This window comes from Nothoprocta perdicaria, unplaced genomic scaffold (genome assembly GCF_003342845.1).
Source record: "Nothoprocta perdicaria isolate Ctin4 unplaced genomic scaffold, notPer1 scaffold_104, whole genome shotgun sequence".
NCBI lineage: Eukaryota > Metazoa > Chordata > Aves > Tinamiformes > Tinamidae > Nothoprocta > Nothoprocta perdicaria.
In genome coordinates this window covers 1,341,429-1,361,772 of record NW_020454139.1, presented here as the reverse complement: position 1 = coordinate 1,361,772, position 20,344 = coordinate 1,341,429, and positions in this window count along the sequence as shown.

The following is a 20,344-nucleotide window of genomic DNA, read 5'->3' as shown; positions in this document are numbered from 1 at the left end:
TAACGGCTCAGGAGCGGCGTGCGCGGAGCCGGCGCTGCCCCGGGGCAGCCGTTAGGCGCCTAACGGAAAACGGCCCTTGTGGGGGACAAGGGCTCCGGGCCGGGGATGGGGAGCAGGTCCGTGGAAGTTCAGACATGAACACTCCAAATGGGGCTGGATTTTCCCTGCATTGCGCGATGGCTGAAGCAGGTGGTTAAATTTCAAGCGTGGGGAGGTCGCCGGCTGGATTGCAGAGGAGGGCTTTGCTGCTGGATAGAAATTGTGGATGATAAATGAGTTAGGAGGATGAAACCAAGTCGGTGTGTGCCTGGGAAGGGCGGCAGGGCTGAGGTGCCGAGGGGGCTCTGCGGGGCTCCGTGCGCGGCGTTGGGCCGCTGCAGCCCGCGCTGCCTGTGTGCAGGGGTTGCAGCCTCCAAACCAGCGTGGGGAGCAGCGCGGGCCCCCGTGGGGCCTCGGCCCCATCCCGCGAGCGCTGCCGGAGCACCTTGTCCCCGGAGCGAGCCGCAAACACCGCTCGCACAGGCGGTGCCGAGGRCGATGCGGCCGCCTTGGCTGAGCTGAACTGTGGCAGCCGCCAGCCACGCGCGGGAAGGAGCGACGCGCGTCTCACTGCTGCTCTCCAGCCTGCCCGTCACTTGTGACTTCTTCTCTTGGAGCGAGCTGCATGAGTAAGGCTTGGGATCAGCCTCAGGGACATGGCTTGTGCTTCTGGTAAGCGCTAGTGCACAGTAACAAATGGTGTCTGCTGGTAACCTACACCCTCACGTTTTGTGAAGTACATATAGTGTGGCACTACACACGTACGACACACAAAAGTAACAGTCCAGGCACTTCATTTTATTTCTCACACCAAATAAAAATCCTAGCAATAAAAAAGGGAGAAGATGGTGTCATTGTTGCATATCCAAGCAATGGCAAAATGCAGTAAGCTGTTTTGGAGTTTCAGTCCCAGTCTTCTTTCATGCACATACACTACAATTTATAGTTCTTAAGCACTCTTGTTCTTAAAGAATTTAAGGTGTATTCTGTATGTCTAGAACTGATTGCTACTTCTAGCAGTATTTATATACATATACAAAATACAAAATATATAATAATGTTTTTATATTATCATTTTCTGATTAACATTAAAAATATATTTAAAATCTGTAGTGCAGGTACAGTAGCAAGCAACATAYAGGAGATATATGTGTCAGAAATAATTGCTATTTTGTTTCATGAAGAATATTAGTATCATCTTGTAAGTACCTGCAGTTTGATAATGATTTTACAGGAGGCAGTGTTAGTAATCCACATGATAATACTGTTCTGGAGAACTTAGAATAGCAGGATTCCTCTCTATTCTGCCAGTTGCCCAATTATGAATTAACAAATTACTACCATTTTTAAAAGAACAAAAAAAAGCAAACAAAAAACGACTCTGCCATTGCCTCTTCAATCCCATATGAGATCTTCGAAGCAACAATAAACGTTATTTTTATGCTAAGATCTTGATTCAAGATGTCTGCAAATAGCAGATCAGCACAGTCACAGTTACTAGGATGTAACACTTAGGAAGCCTGTACCTTGATGACTAGACCACGTTACTCAGCGGGCTGTGGTGGAAGATCTAGAGAGCCTTGTGGCCATCTAGATCATAACATGAATTCTCCGTGTTAATGTAACAATTTGCACCATGGAGATGGTGTTAATCTAAAGTCTGACAGCAGAGCAAGTTTTCCCCTGATTTTATGCACCATTTAAACCAGGCTGTGAACAGTATTTTCTTTGACACAGTACAGGAATCGCTCCTGTTCATTTTGCACCTTGATTTCCRTCTAATGCTCTGTTACTTCACATAAGCAAAGATAAACTAAGAAGGCTTATTTATTTTCTCAAAATCTTCTTTTCATTCTCTTACAGCGATATTTTCTGGTCATTCTTAGATTAATTCTCATGTTCTCTCTTATATTTTACTCAAATGAACTTACATCCATTGTGTGTAGAGGAAGCCAGGGTGCAGCACAGCTAGATCATCCACAGCAATCTGGGTTTTGATCTAGGTCCCATTATCTGGGATGAAGAGGCATAGCTGAGCTCTAGAAGACATAGTCATTTACACATAAAAGGTCTTACAGAGTGGTATAAAAAGGAAGGGATCTTCCAGCAGTGACATAGGCCCAAATAGCTCCAGACTGTTCTGACTCCTTTCATAAATGGGATGATTTATAAATGCAGCTCTGCTGTGCAAGGCAGTGCTCTAAAGCCAATGCTCTAAAGAAATTATCTGCTGCAGCATTCATGAACTCATGCAGGATGACTTGAGTGTTAAGGAAGAATGCCACCATAGTCTCCTAAGTTGGCTTTGTAAATCTCTTGCCCAAATTCTGAGAAAGTTGAATGTTTCTTTAAGGAACTATAAGTTTTTCTTGTGCCAGGTGCTAGAGTCATTATGTGAAACACACAGAAAAATTCTAATTAATCTCAGGAGATCTTGCAGAACTTGACCCATATGTTTTTGCTACAAGCACCATTTCAGAAGGCTTTTCTTTAATCTAGCTAATGTTTTCAACAGTGCAAAGGATTATAAGGCATAGTAAAAATCCCTGAAAAATACATCTATGAAAGAATATGCCAAAAATAAAAGAAAAATGTTTGGAAAAAAATGCTTGAGCCAGACAATTCAGAATACGRTTTTCTTGGTATTCTAGCTTCTTGCAAAATCCTCAGTGGAAGCAAGGCACTCTCTTCAGCGTTTAGGTAATAAAAGCACATTGAAGAGCCTAAGGTCAATCAAAAAGAAACTAGTGGGCATTTTGAATATATTTTTCTAAATAAATGAGAAATACCCAAGTATACTTAAAACATTCATTCTCTACTCACTGGGGAAGAATTTGGATATTTATAAAGGTATTTGTGATACTCGGACCTTATGAGAAGCCTTGTTTGATTTATCTCCACACTACTTGTGTAAAATGAACCTTATAAAGGTAATTGAAGGTCCAAGATGAGTTTAGTCAGTCGCCTGYAGTTGCACAGAACCTGTACAGCTCAATCAGAAACTGAGCCAGAAACTGAAATTTAGATATCAAAGTCCTCATTCAATATCACCTGCATTAAACTACCCCACAACAGATGTCTGAACTAAGGTGGGARAATCCAGAGCGCGTAAATCAGCAGGCACAGAATAATCTTATGTACATGTAAATTGGTTAGTTTATTAATAAATGGATTCATAAATTCTAACATATGCAATACATTAATGGAAAAAAAACTTTGCATATAAATAAATTCACTTATAGACTAATTGACTTTAGCTATGTTTTGCAGGAGCAGCCATTTCATCATAATACCTAGAGAATATCAAAAAATAATGCACTCAAACAAGACAGTTATGTGGCCAGCAGAACTAACACGATTTCTTAACGAGAATAGCTACCTCCACAGATGACCCATCTTGATCTTAGGGCTGCCAAAGCATCTTTCACAACTGCTGGGCTCRTTAACTTGCTGCATTGTCTAGACATAAGGGTCTTAGTCCAGGCCAGAAGTCCTGAAGCTGCTGCTTCAGATCATATTTTTCCTTGTACAAAGAAGCAATATGCACATGCATGCATGCACGTGTGCATGTCTGCATGCTGAGGTTTGTGAATGTGTATTAAAACAAGAAACGTGGGTTATTTCCACCTCCTTTGGATTACTGAATCACTGCTGGTGGATTCCAAATTGAATATACCAAATAGTCAGGTTTAATTTCTCACRTTTTGTCACTTGCCCATTAGCGACAGGCATTCCGCTTCTATGTGTAGCAGGTCTTAGCACGTCCCCATCGCTCACTGCCAGCCGCTTTGCTCTTCCCTGCAGCCTCTGCAGCTTTGCTCTGTGGCTTCCCAGGCATTCTCCACAAAAAAAGTAGATGCTATTTAGTTCACCAAAATGTTGTGAAATTATCAGGAGTGTTTTCATGTAACCTTTTCTCTCCCTGCATGAGAGAACGAGTGCCGTGCCAGCAGGCAAGGTCAAACATGCAGGGTTTCCAAATGCTTCTGAGCTTGCTCTGTGTTGTAGAGGAGGCAGAGCCTCATACAGGCARGCAATAGACCCCTGCCAGGGCACAACACGTTTTAAAAGGGATCCAATATTCAGATTTCACCAACCCCATGAGTACAAGAATGTAGATGGCAACGCAGGTATTCAGCGCTTCTTRGAAATGAATCTAAATTCCCTACGGGAAGTGGGAGCTGAAAGCAAATGAGAAAACACTGATTCTTGAAGAATATACAAACTTCTTAAGCCACCTTCCCCTGGACAACATGAAGAGCTTGTGAACACTGCTTAGCCCATGTTCTGTCTTACAGTATCATCTCTGGGATTCTGTGGTACACAGTTTCTTTGAAGCACTGTGTCACTTGTTTCATTCCTTTGTATCTGGATCATAGTTAAAGGTTAACATTTTGTATTCCCTTTCCCACTTTCTGCATGTAAAAAAAAACCCAACAAATATCTTTACAGCACAGTACAAGAAAAGATGCTGTTGTGGAAGATGCAGTAGCTAAATGTAAAGAATCTGCCTCAGCTTAATATTGGTTTAATACCCAGTTTTAGCAGGGATTTTCCACTCCTTTCACCTGTAATTCCAGAACCATTCATTTTCTTTCTGTAACCTATAATCACATTTCTCTATTACTGTATAATCTTCTACACAAGATTGGAACCACTGCTCCACACACARAAGAAATGTGCGAGGCAAAGCAGTRTCTTTTACTTCTTGTCTGTGGATTATGTAATCCAAAGGCACTATATTTGGCAAAGCCAAAAGTATCTTCCCAGCTTTCCCAATGGGTTATTTACAGGGTGGTGTCACAAGGCTAAATCCACCCAGTCCTGTGAGCACAGCTCGGAGCTGTGTGGAGGTGCTGCACTGCTGAAGACTGTGGAAGCAGTGAAGGTTGAAAGAAACACACCTCCTCAAATATTTTAGGCATGTTAGATTTAAAATAAACAACAAAAAAGACATCATAAGCATTCTGAATAGCAGTCTTTCCACCTAACTTTATATCCATGCAGTATGGACATCTCTTCTACCTCTGTAGACAGTGTTTTAATTAATAGCCAGAAATATTTACTTGTGGAGGCTAAGTCACCTGGCTTGGTTTAACTTTCTTTTAGTGATTGCCTTCCAGATACACCTCTTCTCTCCACTGATTCTAACAGGTAACTAGACAAGTACCTTAGGTGTGGACTTTCACCATGTATATGTGTTGCAGTTTGAATGTATATGTGTTGCATATGTGTTTCACCATGTATATGTGTTGCGGGGAGATAGGAAATACTGAGTTAGCTGCAGGCCCTGCTCTGGCAGCAGCAGGTTCATCAACAGTCTGTCAACAGCTGCTCCGACCGCCTTCCAAGCAGGGAGTCGAGTTCACGAGCAGCAGGGTTTGTTCAAGGGCAGCATTTCCAAGGCAGGTTGGGATGTTTGTAGGGGACATGGTGCACTGCAGTGTGGGCTCTTGGCTGGCTCTGAGGTGYCGATGCACAGACATCTCTCGCCCCAGAGCATGGAGAGGCCTGTTGGTCTCGAGGAGCATCCTCAGGCRGCCCGACCCGAGGGGAGGAGAGGGGTTCAGCCCCTCGACCCATCCAGAGGTTGCAATGGAGTCGTCCCTGCACTTCTGCCCTCCTTCCTTCACCTTTTATGTATTTCCTTTCGTGGGTGACTGTAGTCATGCTCACTTTTGTTATCGATCGGTGAAAAAGTCTCTCGCTTTCATTTAAAGATAATAGTGAATGGAAAATCTAGAGTGCAAGCTCAGCAAGGAGGGGTTGTACGTTGGAGCTGGGTAACTTTTGGGATGGAGGTGTGCTTAGGCATTATAATGAGCCTACAATGAGCACAGTTCCAGCAAAGTCTCATCTGAAAGGAGTAATTTGCTGCCCTTGCTGCTCAGCACCAAACAGCTTATTGGGCAGCTGCTGTGTGGCTTATCGGCGACCCAGCGGAGGGGTGCAGCAGAGTACGGCCTCAGTGTCTTCACTCTGCTCACCCTCCATATCTCCTCTTTGTAGCTGCTAGAGGGACAGGTGGTGCTGACGAGGGAACCGTGAAGGAGCAGAGTCCCTGCAAACCGACCATCCTGGGAGTGGCTCACCCCACGCAGCCTTCTGTAATGCCCAAACTTCTGTTAGTTTCCCTCTGAGTTCCTTCATGCTTTTCAAGCAATTCTTCCACAATATGCCTAAAACTTTGTATGATGGATTCCATCTAACATCCCCACCCTTGAATAGTCAAATCCTGGCTCTAAGTGTCCCTGAGCAGGGTGTTGGACAGGGCAACCACCAGGGGTGCCAGCCAGCCTCAGCACCTCTGTGATTCCCTCTCAGATGTGTAGTCAGTCTTCAAAGAGCGCGTGCACATGCGTGTGTAAGTGCGTGTAAGTGTGTGTGTAACCGTGCTGGTGTGTGCCTGTGTTCTGTCAATATGTGCCTATGAGCCTGGGGCAAGATTTTCACCTTGAACACACCCYGGCAGCCTGCACTGTAGTGCAGTGACTCCTAATTCAATACATGTACATGATACTTTAAGTACCCTATGAAATAAACTGCTAGAAGGGGTAGCTGGGGCATGGGAATGAACAATAATCACTTACAGGATTCTAGATTGACCCAAACAAGATGAAAGTCTGGAGTAGTAAAAGGAACAGGACGTATTTGCTTGGAATTGCCTTTGTGTTTTTAGCACTCCTTCCACAATGAGGTTGGCCGAAGCACCGCTTAGGGACAAAAATGAGGGGAAAGCAGCAAGGAGGAGAGTGAATTTGTTTGTTGTGAATTTGTTTAGAAGACTAAAGATATGCAGAAGGCAGATTTTCAGATAGTGTAGATAAAAGATATGCCTCCACTTACTGATATCTAGAAGTTATATGATTAGTCTGCTTGCCAACACTTGAAATATTGGACAATACTAACTATCAAAATAATGAAACCAGATAGGACTTCACARTTTACTTGGTAAGTATCCTGAAATTCCTTCCCTAGAGAACCTCTTAAAGTTATTACAAAGAGCTTTTAAAATTTGTTTATAAAACAATTCTAAAACCTCAGAATGGTGGTGTGGGAAATAAAGAATAAAAATATATAAGAATAAAGAAATAACATGAGAAATAGAGATAGGACCCCCCATTTTAATTTTTGTTGCCTTGGTAAAGTTTGGGGAAACCTTGTAATTTGAAAGTTCCTCCTTGCTTAAAAAATATTTTTATTATTTCAGATACTCTCCAGTTTGATTTACCTATTAAAAACTTCATTTTCTTGTTGAAAAAAATGTATTTTTTTTTAAGAAACTGCTAAGTCACATATAATGACRTTTAAACTTCTACCTGTCAAGTCTTTTGTCTCAGGTTACATACAATATTAAAGAAAAAAAGTTTATTGAGATAAAATATCAGCAATTTAAGGATGGATTAGCCCCCTRCAAGAAAAGATCTCTTCCTGAGTGTGACCTGGAACCTTCTATGTGACCTGGAAGAAACACCATTCGTGGTTTTGTACTCTGGGTAACATACTGGTGTCCTTTTTGCCAGTAATGCTATATTAACTGCTGTCATGTAAACTTGTTAGGAGCTTGCTTGCAACTCGTGTTATGCATAGCCCTGATGTGCATTGAGGTTCTTTTGCACTGCCAAAATGATATCGCAAAATCGGTAAGAAACAGTTGTAATTTTGCTATTTGTTATAGTTSTTACATATTATTTTTACTGGAAGGTGTTTCCCTCTTTTAAAGGAAATATTAGGTAGGAATGACTTAGAAAGATTGCAGATTGCTGATGCTTTGGTGGAGCAGGTGCATCAACAAGAGATGGAAGAGATCTGCTTAAAATACCAGTGAGTGAGTGTTGTTTCCCATCCCAGAGGTGCATATGCTTTATTGAAGTGCCAGGGAGATTTCTGTAAGAGAAAAATACTGTCTATTTAAACAGCAATATAAATGATTTATTTAACTGATTATTCACAATATTTTTGGAAATATGCATAGGCCTTGTTTTACAGATAGGTTATTGGAACAGCTGGTCCAATAGGAAAAATAACGGCTGGTCCAGTTCTGCAATGAACCAGAGTTCTATTATTGCTTGGCCTGTGATTCATAAATTAATGGATCAGATTAAAAGTAAAACCCACTTTGGGTCTCCATGTTTTTGTGCACATTTTCTTTTTGGCTACCAAACTTTAAAGTTGGTGAGAAATTCAGCTTTGCTGTAACGGGGTTACAACAAATCAGTGAGATTTCATGATTGCTTTTGGCTTCCTGAGGGTAGATGTCAAAAAAAGGCAGTCTGCAATGAATTAATCTGAACAGTAAAAACTTTTTCTTTATGTTCTTCTTCTCAAGAATAATGACTTGTCTTAGGCCTTCTCTGAAGAGAAATGCTTAAGATGCTCCTACCCATCTGCGGTCTGATTTCCCAGAGCCCATTAGGGTTTCTAGAACTGCTCAAAGTGGTACCACCCTGCGCTTGCCCCGACTGCAGCACTTTCAAATTAGTGCTGGCAAGTGACCTTAGACCTTGGGTGATGTAGCTTTGTGCTGTCATCACACTGTACTTACTTATGTCATTTTAAATACTCTGACAAACATGAGCACATACGTGGCAAAGAGGGGCAGCTGCTCCCAGATGTTGGTGGACTGCCAAGAGTCCGAGCTGATACAGTCAGAAATGAACAGCTGAAAGAAGCACTTACTGCTTTCCCATTCAATGTCCAAGACTTCAGGCAATGCCAGACTATAAAAATCTTCAACTCCAGTTTCTTAAGGTCAGTGARCTAATATGATCATTAATGCATTAACCTCTCACATCATCACAATCAGTAGACCTGTTTAGAAAGCAGAGAACTATAGAATAACTGTAATTGAAACATAGAAGATTTCAGTCATATATTACAATTCTCTATTCAGGATAAATAGGCTAAACAAAATGTAGAATTTTTCTTTCATCTCTCAAGATCTCTCTTAGATGGCTTCCAAAATCTTACCATTGTGCTTTCTTGAGCTATCTCAAGAAAGATGTAGAATGTTGCAAAAGGCTCAGAACAATTATTATTCTAAGGAGTCCTCATAAAACCAAAATCTTTTGATTCTTTTTCATTCCTGGACACTTTGTACTCTGGGGTTCCATGTTATTTATACTTTCATTTCTCTTCTTGGCAACTTCTTTTGCTTTCTAAATCACAGTCCTGATATGACTATTTCTGTAACCCATCTTCACACCTTGGTCTTCTCAGTTCTTTTCCCCTCAACAATAAGAATGTGGTAGGAAGTTACTTGCATGCTGTGGGGCCTGTGCAGGGGTGACCATTCTTTTCAATAGCTTGAAGAAAGAAAGTAGAAAAAAGTAATACCAAAAATATTCACCCAAACTTGTTTAGAAAGTACAACTAATTAGTAAGATAGTAAGACTAGCTTCTGTGGGTTCCTTGAGAAGTAAAGCTGGGTGATTATTCAGTCCAAATACTTTTTTATCTAACGAAGCTGCGCTTAGTTTCAGTCAACTCACCAATAAGATTTTCATACTGTCAAGTAATGGTTGCCAATTGATGTGGTCAACTGAGACATAAAAAGAAGTCTGTGTAAGAATYTAGAGACGGAGATTTATACATTGTCTTCATAGAATCATAGAATCATAGAATGCCGAAGGTTGGAAGGGACCTCAGAGGTCATCGAGTCCAACCCCCCTGCTCACGCAGGGTCACCTAGAGCACGTGGCACAGAGCTGCATCCAAGCGGGTTTTAAAGATCTCCAAAGAAGGAGACTCCACAACCTCTCTGGGCAGCCTGTGCCAGGGCTCTGTCACCCTCACTGTCAAAAAGTGTTTTCTCAAGTTCCTGTGGAACTTTTGGTGCCTCAGCTTGTGACCGTCTTACTTAGTAAATAATGGGAAGATCTGCAAAAGATTTTAAATACTGGGGAATGTATTGATCAAATACAAGAAACAGCACAGGGGAATCAAAAATCCAGGGTGATTTCCAAAGCTGTCTCCTCTTCAATGAGTGTAGTGTCTTGAGACTGCATGGAGCCAAGCATTCACTATTTTTATGTCCACAGTGCCTTCCTTTTTTTGAAATTGGGCTTTAGGAACCACTTAATCCCAAACTTCTGGAGTCAGGAATTGTTCCATTGGTCTTAGGACCAGTTTACTCCTTTGTGAATGTTTCTGCTGGTATTTAGGACCTCACAGGACACTTCTACCAGAGGGTAAATTTGCGGGAGGCACCTGTGAAGTTCCACATTGCTGCTACTAAGCTCTTTTTCATTTTGGCTTGAAGTAGTTGTTATGGCCGTTGAAAGCTGGAAAGAAATGCTCATTAAGAGGAGTCAAGGGCAGACAGGGTAGATCACACACATATATATTTCATTAACCCAATAAAAATGATATATAAAGTAGTGTAATGTCAGAAGCAATTTATTGCCACTCAAGATTAAACTGTATTAAAAATTTCATGAGCATTGATCAGGTTTGTTTTGTGGGACCATCTTTAGACATTTTGCAATTGATTTATTCTTCTCTCTATATTTTGATAGCTTGCTGTGCAGCTTCTTGAAAGTGAGTGTCATTGGATATTTCACAAGAAGGGAGGTTTATTTATCCATCCACACCTCCTTTTAAACCAAGTCATTGATTATTTAGGGGACATCAGCATCTGTTGAAAACATGAGCCCCTTTTCATTCACTTGTTGGAAAGTCAGTGTATTTTTAGTAGTTTTTCAGGATTTATGACTCAAACCTGAAGACTATAATAAGGATCATAGTATTTTTGGTTTATGTATGTAACGTATCACATATTAGCCACAAACAGCATTCAATAAACTACACACATGAACAGTGAGACACTGCGGTTTTGCATCTAGCAGGTTTCAGTGCTATAGAGCTAAAAAATGAATTTTTTTTTGCCAGTTTTTGTCCATGTCTTCTTTTAAATCAGGGAGAATAGGGAGTGAAGGACTAATTCACATATGTCAGATTTTGGCATTGCATAATCTAAATGTAATTTCATCATTATGTAATTGCCCAGGTTTTGTCTGAATAGAACATCCTAGAGTCAATAATAAGGAGGTGTTTTAGAGACTAATGGAAAGCTGTTAAGAACAGACTTGGTATATATATGAAATTGAGAGACTTACTTGTGATAAAACTGTAATATCATGAAAATGACTAGGCTTCGTCTTAACTGTAATGTTCAAAGGAAGTGATCTTGTGAAGAACTGAGCAGCCTCTGGTGTTTAACTTGTCTATAACTAGATACAGAACCATATGCCAAAAAGGATCAAAATTAGCATGTATAACTCCTTAGGGCAGGAGCAGAAATAAACCCTAATGAGCCATTTTGTCCATTAGGGATCGGACAAAAACAACAAATCTGCTGTCTACCGTAACGGAGAAATAAAAGAAAGGCAGAAAACGAGGGACGCAAAACACTCCTGCAAACACCCTCTCTGTCACGGCAAGCTGCAAGTGACTTGACAGCACCTCAGGTTGGCTCAGAGCAGGAGGGCTCAGCTGAACATGTGACAGCCCAAGATAACTCTACARTAACCTAAATGCAAGATTCAAAATACAGCCAAGAAAAACTCTTCAAAACCACTCCAGTATGGTTTTCCTTATGTCTTTCCTTCTCTAGAATACCCAGCAGATGTGGATATGAAGAAGCAGGAAGGAGACATTGYGGCCGACTAGTTCCTATGTTGCTTTGCTTATTTTTTTGTTTGCTTTTTTTTTTTAAAACAGTCTGCAGTGATTCAAAAAGCCACCTAGTACCTTGCAACTTCTAATATTAATATTCTATTATTGCTTAAAATTCAGCAGATGCTCAGCTCCCTACCTCATCTGGGTTCCACCCTTGTTCCTCATGTTCAGGAATACTAAAATCTCTCTTATAAGTAGAGAATGAATACTCAGCTCTCAACAAATTGCAGATGTCACTTAGTAGGGAAGACAGTCATATGAAACCAGATGGAAAGCTAGTCTAATTTGTAGATGAGTTTCTTATTACTCTGCCTTGAAGTTTCAAACTAAATTATTAAACAATCACTATGGCAAGAGTCTGATGAGTTTCTGTGATAATGTCAGGATTAACACTGCATCAGACCTCACAAATGACTTATAAATCGTCTTTGCTTAGCACCTTAGACACAGATGCTATTTTGGAGGAGGATAATACAGGAAAAACCCTTATCCACTTAATTCCATATAAAAGGAAGCCTTATAATAGAATTTAGCCACTTCTTATAACCTACTTGGCTTCAAACTGTGGACTTCAGTGCCATCCAGTGTTAGACACAAGGTCATTTACCCAAAAAAAGAAATCTCTTGATTCTTTAATACTTCAGACCTTGTTTTGCCTGTGCAAGTTAAGAGTACTATGTACTCTTAACCACTATCAGGCCATTRTTATTTTTGAAATTATTTAGAAATACATGACTTGAAGGTCAAATTTTAACTAACCTTCTGCACTGAAGAGTACAGAATTTCAAATGCTAAAGAAAATGCAAAGCAAAGAAAAAGGAGAGAATCACAATGAGCTGAGAAATTTTGTGTTCTGAACAAATCATTTGAATTCTAGTGGTCCTAAAGGCTGTATAGATCAAGTACATGGAGTTCCCTGTCTTCTAACAGATGTGTCTGTCATTCTTAATAATTCCATTCTTAAGAGAGTGATAACTTTCTACTGACAGGAACTGAGCCTATAAGCACTTCCTTCCCTAGAAAGCTCCACTGAGGTCTTTCTGGGTAAAAATGCTTCTTTTTTTTTCTTTTCTTTTTTTTTTTTTTTGTCTGAGAGAAAAAATACTTGAGAAAAAGCATAACTCTTTACATCTTTACATTTTCATTTGAACTGATAGACTGAGTAAGAAACCATGTCATTTCCTTTTACTGTCTTTCATAGGTGATGATCATCAATCATCTCTGAACTGGTATGCTAAGTTATTTTCATGAACTCTAATAGTTCAAAGACCCTCACTTCACAAGACTTTCTATTTTTTTTGTGTATGCATTACTTCTAAAATCTATTAAGACTACAACTAGATCAACAAAATATGACCATTCTGTAACTTCACAGGCACATACTCCTATCTGCAAAAGCTGAAGGCCAAAGCTGGACTCCTGTTGTCCCTGAAGGGTAATTTGGACATATTGTGGACCAGATACATCAGCTCATGTTGTCTGATATCTACTGGCCCATGGATGGCCACTAACTCGCTCTGCTTCAGCTGCCCTCACACAGGTAGAATTGGGCACTGGTGCCAGGCTCCTGCAGAAAACGCACTCCTCCTTTACCAATGTGTCCTGGCCCAGGGCAACTCACCATGTTGAGTCCTGGTTCATGGCATCTTTGTGGTTTCAGGTCATTGAGCAGGTTCCTTCTGTATGAAACACACTGTAGATGGGGAGCTCAGGTCTTACTTGTGCCAGTTGGTGGCTTAGGTTGCATTTTCGTGTTGAGAAAACAGGCATCACATAGTAAAACACCATAGAGAAATTCCTGCTGTGAGATAGAAGGTTAAGGGCAGGCTATGGGAGAAAACCAGCTATGCGTTCTAAAAACAGTCAATTCCCTGTATATATGTTTTACTGCCACACTGAACAGTTTTTATTTTTACTGTATTATATTTCATCAGAAATTAGAAGTTTTTTTGAAAAAGAATTGCAGATTGGCCAGCTTTAGTATACAGACAGACTGTGCTGCATGTGCTGGAGGTAGGRCATTACATAAGTGAACTACCTGATCGTTAGGCCTAGCTTTTCTCTAAAGCCAATGTTACTCTTCCATTTATATCTGAAAAAGAACATCATAAAGAAGTTCTCTATTTTTGAAGTAATAATTGTTGGGTTTTCAATCTGATGTCTGTAAAGCCTGGTTTTCATATTGCCAAGTTATAACCATAGCTCCTGTTAACTTTATCGTAATTTCTGATTCTCAGTCATACACAAAAGAAAAAAAGAGCCTAGGCCATATTAACAAAATGAAGGTTAATCCATTGAAATCGCCATTTCAACATGAATTCCTAATGCAAAGTTGTAGCTAAGAGGGCAAATGTGAACCTTGCATGTCTAATAAGAGAAAAATCAAATGAAATAGGAGAAGAGCACTACCTTTGTAAATAATAATTGCATAATGAGACCATTACTTGGCATCTATTCTCAGCAATCTCTCTGAAGAACAAGCAAGGCATTAAGGCATGGAAAAGATGTATTAAAATGCTTTGTAGTCCAGCTGTACCTTTTCTGCCCAAACATGCACCATGACTTATAGTTAAAGTTCTATCTAGCCCTATTTACCTTCTTGGGTGGGGGAAGATGTTTCTGATAGCTCTGAATGAAAAGCTTTGAAACTGAGTCTGGACAATTTCAGAGGGAAGTCTTCAGCTGGGAATTTTATTAATTGGTGGACAATTGTGTTTAATTCTCCATTTTATGTCAGTTCTTGATACCAGGCTGAGTACCTTTTTAACTACATATTAAAACGTTATAATTAGCAAATTCTTCTTTGTAAAATGAACAATAGTAGTGAAGGACAGCTAACTGTCAGCCTTCAAAAATCTGTAATTCAAATTATTTGAATYGCTTTATTTAAATTACACATAATGATGTGACGCTCCTTTATCAATTAAGTTATCAGCAGTTTCAGGAAGATGTTAAACCTGTGCTGTGCAATAGCTCCAATAGGTCAGAGCAACCTGAACTTGTTTTCTAAAGCATCTGATAAAGACGTCAGAGGAGGATGTCAGCCTGTTAAACTCATTCTCTCACAAGATGAGCGTATAATTTCCCAGACAGCTAATCATGCTGCATAATGGCCTTCGCAGAAAGCTGGACATTTACACAGCTTAGAACGGTGCAAATATTAACCCAGTTATCCCGGAGAGGTTGGTCTCTTGATCCGGAAAACTCAGGACAGCCAGCCAGTGTCTTCACCAAGACAGACCCTTGGTTTGAAAACAGACTCCTKTGTAGTTTCACGTACAGTTTTAATTATGTAAAACAGCCCCATGCACGTGGTGTGATATGAATGCAATGGGATGCACAACCCATGTACAGTGACACATGACTACTGATATTAGCTAATTTTTACCTTWTTCTCATCTACATCTCATAGTGTGCTAAATAATAGTGCACTATTATTTTATGCTTTTAAAGATGAAGCAGTAAAGGCAATTAACCTGTCCAAAGGAAAGACAATCAGAATTAAAAATAAAGTCACCCTGACTCCATAGCCTCTGTGTATTTCTGAAGATAACTTGCTTCCTAAAGAAACTTAATATAGCTGGCAACACATCTGAACTGATTTCTGAGGGTGTGACTAGAGCAGCAGTCAGAGAGTGGTCTCTGCTTTCAGTTCTTTGTTCTCACAGGAAATCTGACATCTCTATTTTACTTAACGTGATTATAACATGRGGCACAGAAGTAAGAGGAACCTGTAGATTGTGAACTATGTTTTATTCCCCTGAGCACAATGTATCTTTTTTCAATRCATTACAGAGCAACGAATGGGGATGTATGTAGTTTTTTCTTTTAAGAATATAAAGAAAGAGGAATGGCATGATAACCATGTGAAGATTTTAGGGGTTTTTGTATGTCTCTTTGAGCATGTCTTTACTGTGACCATTAGGTCAGATCACATCATCACACTTACCATACTCATGCAAACAGTATCTAGCCTTAAAAGCTGCGTCTCAGAAGCCAAGGTGATAGCCCAGACGATGCAGGGGCGCTGGGGGAGCCGGGCGCCAGGGGAGATGTGTGCAGGGTGCTGTCTAACGGCAGTGCTCCGGGTGGAAACAGATGGGTTTCATGAGCAATGAAGGCGCTACATTTTGGAAACTTCATGTCTCTCATTGGTTCCTATCAAGGTAAATTAGGATTTGTGTGGGTTAGACAGATGGCACTACAGAAACGCAGCGTGAGAAGACACTATTGACAGATGCTCTTTAATTTTGACATTTTAGAGTATGTAACGAAGATTTTTGAAAAGGTTAGAACAGTTGCACACGTTTGAAACTCTGTGCAATTCTGAAGCTTTCATATTTATTTATGTATATCATGTGTATGCATGCACACACAAATATTCMTGTATGTATGTATGTATTTGCATGGATGTATAAAGTAAGATGCTATATATTAGGAGTTCTGTCCTCGCGATACCTTGCATAGTCAGTGGTCAGTATATTTCATGTGTTGAGACAAAAGCAACAGCAGCAGTTTCCAGCTTCCCAGCCCMGCATCTCGGGGGACAGGGAGCCCTTCCCAGGGTTCCCAGGGAGGAAGAGCTCTGTCCAGGCTGGACAAGGACAGCTCACCAGGCTGCACCACGTCAGCAATGAACACATGCTTTGTGAAAGTTTGCCATCTAGAGGTCATATCTGGAAACATTAAGCACTTGTATTGATGGAAAAAAAATAAGATGAAGTGTATTTTCTGCCTGTGGTCATAGAATACAGTTAGCTTAAAAACTATTAAAAATTAGCCTTTAAAAAGCCTTTCAAAAATCTTAAAAATTAAGCTTTAAATTTCTAGACACTTAGCTTTGTTAGTAATATTACCTGGAAGATGAGTAGTTCTTCCCATAATGAAGTAAGTTCTGCATCAAATTTTTAACATGCCTTAAATTCTGTGCTATTTTCCATGAAAAGGATTTGTTTAATGTTTAAGTAAGTACTTTTCACAATTTTACTGCTCTATAGATCATTTCCAATGCATTGTCTTCATTATAAAGACCTAATTCAGAACTTGTGACAGAGAAAATGTAAAAATTTTTTTCCTGAATATCAGCACTTTTATTCTCTTTACAAAAATATCTCAAACTATATGAAAATTCTGGTGTTGAATAATGCTGATCAGAACTTCTTGATATTTTGTTTGTTTCTGTTTGCTTGTTTGTTTATGTGACGTTAGAAAAGTAGAAAGGAAAGGAAAGGGAAAACCTGTAAAGGAAAAACCTTTAAAAGATTAAGATTTTCCTCACTAAAACATCATCAAGGACATTTGGGAAGATTTCCAGAAAAGGTTGCAGAAAGATTAAGAGCCCTATAATTTCTGACAGCCTCTGGAAGAAATGCTATTTCTTTGATTTCTTCTTTTTCATCATAAAATGTATTTATGTTTGTGGCAGCTTTTTCCTCAGTCTTACTGCCTGCTCTTCTGAACTACTCATTTCTTGATCTGCTGCAATTCAAAATATGCTTTACAATGGTCAGAGAGGAACGGACAGCAATTTTCTGTTTCATTTCCTTAGCAGAGATGACCTGCATCTCACAGTCTTTAAATACGGAGATCATGATTTGCTGATGCTGTAGATTTGCAATAGAAACCTCTGCCCCSCTACAGTGCTACAGCGTGATTGACTTTGCCTGCGACACTAAAACCACCAGATTTGAATCAGAAATGTGTGCGATGCTGTTCGGCTGCACCAAGGATGCCCAGGTGTTTCCACCACCCCGCAGCGGGGAGGCTTCCTGCTGGGATGGCTCYTGGGAGGCCTGGGCACGGGAAGCACCAGCTTTCCAGGTTGCAGTATCCATCTAGATCCGGGGGTGCTGATCCAGCATCTTCATTGCATGAGTGAGCCGGGAGGGGATCATCCAAGCCCTGCTCCCCAGCCTGATGTCTTGGGGGCTGGATAATGATCAGACCCAAAGAAATGATGAACAGCAGGAAAGAAGCACTGAGCACACTGGTACCCGAAAAGAGGCACTGCAAACTCTGAGTGCTCCTATTTCCAAACCAGCCTTTTGTCGTGTTTCTTTTCTTTTCTTTTTAATAATATTTCATAGGGGCCAAATTAACAAGATATTAATACTGGTGATTGATAAGTTTTTTTTTAAAAAAAAACGTTTCTTAATGATTTAAGAATCTTTTCTGAATCAGTAGTAAATAAAACATATCAAGGGAAAGTTCTGCCTCTCTCCATAAATTTGCATTGGAGGCAAAGCCCTTGCCAAAAAATTACTACTTGAGGGATTGAGGAAATAAATTTGGCAACAGTTMATTTTGCACTTTTGCTGGCACACAAAGCCTGTACAGAATGATTTCTCTGAGCAGAGCAGTAGGAATTAGAGAAATTAACTGAATTTTGTAATTTTAAGTTTAAATTGCAGAAAGAGGCATCACTGCCTTGGCCAGGGTTTACTTTGGGAATCCATTATAAACTCCACTCAGACCCAGTAAAGCTGCCAGATGATCAAAGCAGCTCTCTAGAAGGAAAACACTTGCTAAAACAGGCCAAAGACGGTCACCCACAAGAAGATCCTGAATTAACAATTCAGGACAAAATGCAGAGTTAAGGTAGCTGAAGATAATGTAGATTGATAGTGTAAATTTTTGCAATGTTGTTTCTTGAAGGTACGTCCTTAAGCTTCATTGGTACAAACTGAAGATCTTCCCTTAAAGTTGGTCTCACAGTAAGGCTTCCAGGTTCACAGACAGCAGGAACAAATAATCTGTTTACAAAGCAGATTGAAGTACTGTTAAACATGAGAGATGGCAGCAAGTTTCATGACCACTAAGGAGAGAAGGAGGACATGATTGCAAAGAGCAGTCAAAATAGTAGTGGGAAAATRAGGGAAATGGGATTTTTTTGTAAATATAAAAAAGTGCTTCTCCAACAAACATGTACAATAACCTGTGAAAAYGCATGCTAGTTAAACAGAAAGGTATCTTCTCCTGATGACACAGTCCAAAGTAAATTAATTTTTATGAAGTCTCTTAGGTGAAAATTATCTTTCCTAATGGCCTTTGCTGGTCATTGTGAAGAAGATCTTTCCCTATTGGAATTGCAGTTATTGGAGTTGTCCTCACAGAACTGGGTGGTTGTTCATGTGATGGATGCACTGCGCTGCAGCTGCCCCCGACCCACTCGCCCCGGCAAACCAGGATAAAGAGAAAGAGCAGTGTCTGTATGGCAGTATTTCTGCAGGACTTATTTTGGTCGAGTTCAACTATGACAGTTTGGCCAAATAGAAAGCTTTTCACATCTAGCGACCCTAATCATTTTCAAAAGCAGTAGAAAATCCCATTCCTTACGCTGAGTCACAGAAACTCCTGTAGAAATATATTATTTTATAAACTATTACTGGGTCTCTTGTGATATGATGCACAAGTGAAACACCTGCAAGCAAAACAAACAAAAAATCCCTACATTTTCTATTCTCTGAAAGTCAGGTTCACTTCATTTCCACGTTTCAGGTGCCACTTCAGTTTTAAGGCTTTCATTTTAATCTTTCTCTTCAYGTGAAGCAGAGAAGCATTTGATTCTGAAGCATTTGTTTCTATAGCATTCACCACTTTTGATTACCCTTGGCCCAAGAAAAAGGTTGTTTTTTTTTCTTTTCACATCCAGGTGCCTCAGAACAGAATGCAATTAAGTGCTGAAAATGGGGAGTATGTTGGTAGCTTGTCTTAAAAACTTCTTGAGTTTCTGTGCAAAGTAGCTGTTGTTTTTGGACTTGCACAAATGTCTTCCCGAGAAAGGAAACTAAGACAAAAGAGTTGATCCTCACAGAACTTTAGTCTTTTTGAACTTATTTCCACTGTACAGTCATTTTGCTAAGTTTCACTTGCAAATGTTACTTTATTTTTTGGGGGGGAGGGGGGAGGAGGGACGGCGAATTATTGAAAATATGATTTCCATGTATTTTTTTAAAATTTCTCTTCCATAAATTTCCTGGCCTTGCCATGAGACCGTATAAATTTTTAACTTTATTAATACTTCAAGGCAAGGAGTTCCATTTTTTTTCCATATAAATGATTTTCTTTTTGCCTGCCTTCAATATGTAGCCTGAGAGTTTCAGAAGATGACCCACATTTCTTGCATTGGAAGGGCCAATGGTTGATGACTTCTGGAAAGATGTTTCTTTTCTTAGGTAGGACTAATTACAGATCTTAATTTATATCTGCAAGTGGCATATGATTATGTRATTTCAAATAACTCCAATAAAAATCTTAGCATTTCTCTCAAGTCCTTGCTGCCATTTGACACAATTGAGAAGTTTACTGATGACCTCCTATTCCTCTTCTAGAGACATGCAACAGTGAATTCTGTAAATTAAGAGAGGCAAGGTGATGTTCTAGAAAAAAACTGGACTGAATTACAGAAAACTTAAATCTTTTTCATGCTTCTGTTGAATGATCCTAGGCCAGCTACATCTTACTTTAGATTCTCCAACCAGTAATGACACTGATGCCTTTGTATGGCACCTTGAAACTTATGGAAGAAGAAGCATGTAGTATTGCTATATGAATTCACAAACCTGGATCTTTACTTTTATGACAGGTTGGGCCTGAGAATATGAACTGTTAATGGAATCCAATCAAA